The following is a 6,283-nucleotide window of genomic DNA, read 5'->3' on the forward strand; positions in this document are numbered from 1 at the left end:
GTACATCATGCTCCAAAGGCAAACGGAAAACTCCTTCCAGGCAGATAGGAGGAGAATCTCCAAACACACGCATACAGTGACACACGTATTCAAACAAGCACACACCTCCAATAGTGCCCCTCCATTTGCCACGCAAGTACAAACAAACACACGCAGTTTCCAAGCTCTGTGCTCTGTGTCCTCCCAGCTCCTTTTTTGGTCAGCATTTGTCTTGATCAAACAATAAACTTTCTGAACGTAAAGTACTTCTTTCTACGGGCTCCTTACATTCCCAGAAATCAACCTTCTTTGTGACTGTGACAGGTGCTTAGGTGCCAACCTTTAGGCAAGTATCTGTGAGTGTTTTTGAGATGTTTCTCTGTAAGGAACATAAGGCCCACCCTGCATGATTTTTGGAACATTTCCTCAGGGTGCATTTCCAGCTGCATCAAACTGTGAAAGCAACAAGATTCTCAAGCATCTGCTGCCTGGGATTCCTGACCATGAACACAGGGAAATCAGTTGCTTTTTCTGCGGATACCCTGCTTTTCCCACCATGAGATACTGTATCATCATTACATCTGAGCCAGGACAAACCATTCCTTAAGTTATTCATTATTTAAGTCTTCATTATTTTCTCACAGAAGGAGAAATGGAAGTCAGAGAATTCCCTGTCAACTCTAGAGTCATTCCATTAGTCATGTGTCTACTCTCCTTTCCAAGTCACATAAGTATTACCAATGCCTGCCACACTTTCCAGAGAAAGCAAGTCTTTCAGACTACAGACTCTTCCAGTGATTTTTGTCCCCTCCCCCATCTCCTTCAACTGAATCTAAGGTAAATCAGCTCCGGGTCCTGACTAGAGCCTCAGTGGTGGAGGTGACCTGTGAATCTACATCTCTAGGTGGATTCCCCTACCAGACACTGTGCTAACTGGGTGTGATGGTCTCTGCACCTGTGGTTGAGCGTCTTACAAGTTCTGATCCTCTAAGTATGGATAAAAGCTGAACCACTGGGGACAAGAATTACACACAGCTAGTGTGGCTTCCTTCTTCTGCAATCAAATATTTCCTAGTGAGACATTACATGTGGATCACAGTCATGATGCAGATGAAGACAGAATGCTAGGCACACTGCAAAGCTGAAAACGCTCAACCTGTCATCAATGGGCTCTATTAAATCTCAGCCGTGAATGCAGTTCTGAGAAACGATGAACCCTTCTTCAGTGATGGGAGTCCTCAAATGCCCCTTAGTCCCCTATTAACCCGATGTGTGCCCTATCAGTCACAGCCCTTGGGGATCCAGGAGTCAGAAGATGTAGAAAACAGGGCTCCAGCTGAGTAAACGTAGGTAATGGCACTGTGCCTCTGAAAGTGTCCTAGGGAAGCATCAAGAACAAAACTAGTCAACAGAGGTTGGTTTGTCCAGACTGAAGACCAGTCTCACTCTCCTTTTCATCCCCTCTGATCCTCCTCCTCTTCTTCAACCTCTCGCTCTCCCTCCCTTCCCTGTTTTGCTCCTCCTCTGCCTCCCCTTCCCTTTCCCCCTCCCTCTGCCTCTCCCTTTCCCTTCATATCTCTCGACCAGGTCCAGTTTTTGTTACCAACTAATCTCAGTCATGAAGTGTGAGTTGGAGAATCATTGACCTCTCAGGGTTTGGCATCAAAAACAGCCTTTCCCTCTCCCAGCAGCTGTCAAGTGCCAATGGTCTCTCACCTTGTAGTTGGATTTCCAGTCCTTATCCCCACTTCCCTGTTCATAAGATACCCTCTGGTATGAGCTTGCTTACTCTCATGCATATGCTGACAATCACTGTGAGTTTGTATTTCAAACAACACCGCTATTTCTCAGACATTGACTAGTTAACTACCCCTTTGGCATTAAATATCTTTCTAGCGCTTAACATTATTCAATTTCACCTGCTCACTTGTCTGCGCTCTCTCTCTCTCTCTCTCTTTCTCTCCCCCCCCCTGTGTGTGTATTTCCTATCACAAGACACAATCTCACTATCTCCCTCTCCTCTCCTGTCCATACTTAACCCATGCCATCTTCCCCAATAATAGTGGAAAATGATTGTTGTTGAAGCTATAATATGTCACCATGGCTTTCACACCTCCTCATCTGCAAATTTTCATTATAGTGGTTGTTTGGTGTTTTATGAGTCTTCAGCCACTCTATCAACACTGGAATTTCAATGGACCTCTTCTCAGACATTTTGTTGTCATGGTGGTTATCTGTATCATAGACATTCTGGACATTTAGATCTATAAAACTGGCCCGGCATGCACTCCAGAAGTTCACCAATAGCTAGATACAGGAAACACACCTCAGAGACAAAGACAGACACTACCTCAGAGTGAAAGGCTGGAAAACAACTTTCCAAGCAAATGGTCAGAAGAAGCAAGCTGGAGTAGCCATTCTAATATCAAATAAAATCAATTTCCAACTAAAAGTCATCCAAAAAGATAAGGAAGGACACTTCATATTCATCAAAGGAAAAATCCACCAAGATGAACTCTCAATCCTAAATATCTATGCCCCAAATACAAGGGCACCTACATACGTAAAAGAAACCTTACTAAAGCTCAAAACACACATTGCACCTCACACAATAATAGTGGGAGATTTCAACACCCCACTCTCATCAATGGACAGATCATGGAAACAGAAATTAAACAGTGATGTCGACAGACTAAGAGAAGTCATGAGCCAAATGGATTTAACGGATATTTATAGAACATTCTATCCTAAAGCAAAAGGATATACCTTCTTCTCAGCTCCTCATGGTACTTTCTCCAAAATTGACCATATAATTGGTCAAAAAACGGGCCTCAACAGGTACAGAAAGATAGAAATAATCCCATGTGTGCTATTGGACCAACACGGCCTAAAACTGGTCTTCAATAACAATCAAGGAAGAATGCCCACATATACGTGGAAATTGAACAATGCTCTACTCAATGATAACCTGGTCAAGGAAGAAATAAAGAAAGAAATTAAAAACTTTTTAGAATTTAATGAAAATGAAGATACAACATACCCAAACTTATGGGACACAATGAAAGCTGTGCTAAGAGGAAAACTCATAGCGCTGAGTGCCTGCAGAAAGAAACAGGAAAGAGCATATGTCAGCAGCTTGACAGCACACCTAAAAGCTCTAGAACAAAAAGAAGCAAATACACCCAGGAGGAGTAGAAGGTAGGAAATAATCAAACTCAGAGCTGAAATCAACCAAGTAGAAACAAAAAGGACCATAGAAAGAATCAACAGAACCAAAAGTTGGTTCTTTGAGAAAATCAACAAGATAGATAAACCCTTAGCCAGACTAACGAGAGGACACAGAGAGTGCGTCCAAATTAACAAAATCAGAAATGAAAAGGGAGACATAACTACAGATTCAGAGGAAATTCAAAAAATCATCAGATCTTACTATAAAAACCTATATTCAACAAAACTTGAAAATCTTCAGGAAATGGACAATTTCCTAGACAGATACCAGGTATCGAAGTTAAATCAGGAACAGATAAACCAGTTAAACAACCCCATAACTCCTAAGGAAATAGAAGCAGTCATTAAAGGTCTCCCAACTGGGGCTGGGGATTTAGCTCAGTGGTAGAGCGCTTACCTAGGAAGCGCAAGGCCCTGGGTTCGGTCCCCAGCTCCGAAAAAAAGAACCAAAAAAAAAAAAAATAAAGGTCTCCCAACCAAAAAGAGCCCAGGTCCAGACGGGTTTAGTGCAGAATTCTATCAAACCTTCATAGGAGACCTCATACCAATATTATCCAAACTATTCCACAAAATTGAAACAGATGGAGCACTACCGAATTCCTTCTACGAAGCCACAATTACTCTTATACCTAAACCACACAAAGACACAACAAAGAAAGAGAACTTCAGACCAATTTCCCTTATGAATATCGACGCAAAAATACTCAATAAAATTCTGGCAAACCGAATCCAAGAGCACATCAAAACAATCATCCACCATGATCAAGTAGGCTTCATCCCAGGCATGCAGGGATGGTTTAATATAAGGAAAACCATCAACGTGATCCATTATATAAACAAACTGAAAGAACAGAACCACATGATCATTTCATTAGATGCTGAGAAAGCATTTGACAAAATTCAACACCCCTTCATGATAAAAGTCCTGGAAAGAATAGGAATTCAAGGCCCATACCTAAACATAGTAAAAGCCATATACAGCAAACCAGTTGCTAACATTAAACTAAATGGAGAGAAACTTGAAGCAATCCCACTAAAGTCAGGGACTAGACAAGGCTGCCCACTCTCTCCCTACTTATTCAATATAGTTCTTGAAGTTCTAGCCAGAGCAATCAGACAACAAAAGGAGATCAAGGGGATACAGATCGGAAAAGAAGAAGTCAAAATATCACTATTTGCAGATGACATGATAGTATATTTAAGTGATCCCAAAAGTTCCACCAGAGAACTACTAAAGCTGATAAACAACTTCAGCAAAGTGGCTGGGTATAAAATTAACTCAAATAAATCAGTTGCCTTCCTCTATACAAAAGAGAAACAAGCCGAGAAAGAAATTAGGGAAACGACACCCTTCATAATAGACCCAAATAATATAAAGTACCTCGGTGTGACTTTAACCAAGCAAGTAAAAGATCTGTACAATAAGAACTTCAAGACACTGAAGAAAGAAATTGAAGAAGACCTCAGAAGATCGAAAGATCTCCCATGCTCATGGATTGGCAGGATTAATATAGTAAAAACGGCCATTTTACCAAAAGCGATCTACAGATTCAATGCAATCCCCATCAAAATACCAATCCAATTCTTCAAAGAGTTAGACAGAACAATTTGCAAATTCATCTGGAATAACAAAAAACCCAGGATAGCTAAAGCTATCCTCAACAATAAAAGGACTTCAGGGGGAATCACTATCCCTGAATTCAAGCAGTATTACAGAGCAATAGTGATAAAAACTGCATGGTATTGGTACAGAGACAGACAGATAGACCAATGGAATAGAATTGAAGACCCAGAAATGAACCCACACACCTATGGTCACTTGATTTTTGACAAAGGAGCCAAAACCATCCAATGGAAAAAAGATAGCATTTTCAGCAAATGGTGCTGGTTCAACTGGAGGTCAACATGTAGAAGAATGCAGATCGATCCATGCTTATCACCCTGTACAAAGCTTAAGTCCAAGTGGATCAAGGACCTCCACATCAAACCAGACACACTCAAACTAATAGAAGAAAATCTAGGGAAGCATCTGGAACACATGGGCACTGGAAAAAATTTCCTGAACAAAACACCAATGGCTTATGCTGTAAGATCAAGAATCGACAAATGGGATCTCATAAAACTGCAAAGCTTCTGTAAGGTAAAGGACACGGTGGTTAGGACAAAACGGCAACCAACAGATTGGGAAAAGATCTTTACCAATCCTACAACAGATAGAGGCCTTATATCCAAAATATACAAAGAACTCAAGAAGTTAGACCGCAGGGAAACAAATAACCCTATTAAAAAATGGGGTTCAGAGCTAAACAAAGAATTCACAGCTGAGGAATGCCGAATGGCTGAGAAACACCTAAAGAAATGTTCAACATCTTTAGTCATAAGGGAAATGCAAATCAAAACAACCCTGAGATTTCACCTCACACCAGTGAGAATGGCTAAGATCAAAAACTCAGGTGACAGCAGATGCTGGCGAGGATGTGGAGAAAGAGGAACACTACTCCATTGTTGGTGGGATTGCAGACTGGTAAAACCATTCTGGAAATCAGTCTGGAGGTTCCTCAGAAAATTGGACATTGAACTGCCTGAGGATCCAGCTATACCTCTCGTGGGCATATACCCAGAAGATGCCTCAACATATAAAAGAGACACGTGCTCCACTATGTTCATCGCAGCCTTATTTATAATAGCCAGAAACTGGAAAGAACCCAGATGCCCTTCGACAGAGGAATGGATACAGAAAATGTGGTACATCTACACAATGGAATATTACTCAGCTATCAAAAACGAGTTTATGAAATTCGTAGGCAAATGGTTGGAACTGGAAAATATCATCCTGAGTGAGCTAACCCAATCACAGAAAGACATACATGGTATGCACTCATTGATAAGTGGCTATTAGCCCAAATGCTTGAATTACCCTAGATCCCTAGAACAAACGAAACTCAAGACGGATGATCAAAATGTGAATGCTTCACTCCTTCTTTAAATGAGGAAAAAGAATACCCTTGGCAGGGAAGGGAGAGGCAAAGATTAAAACAGAGACTGAAGGAACACCCATTCAGAGCCTGCCCCACAT

The sequence above is a fragment of the Rattus norvegicus genome, chromosome 7 (genome assembly GCF_036323735.1).
Source record: "Rattus norvegicus strain BN/NHsdMcwi chromosome 7, GRCr8, whole genome shotgun sequence".
NCBI lineage: Eukaryota > Metazoa > Chordata > Mammalia > Rodentia > Muridae > Rattus > Rattus norvegicus.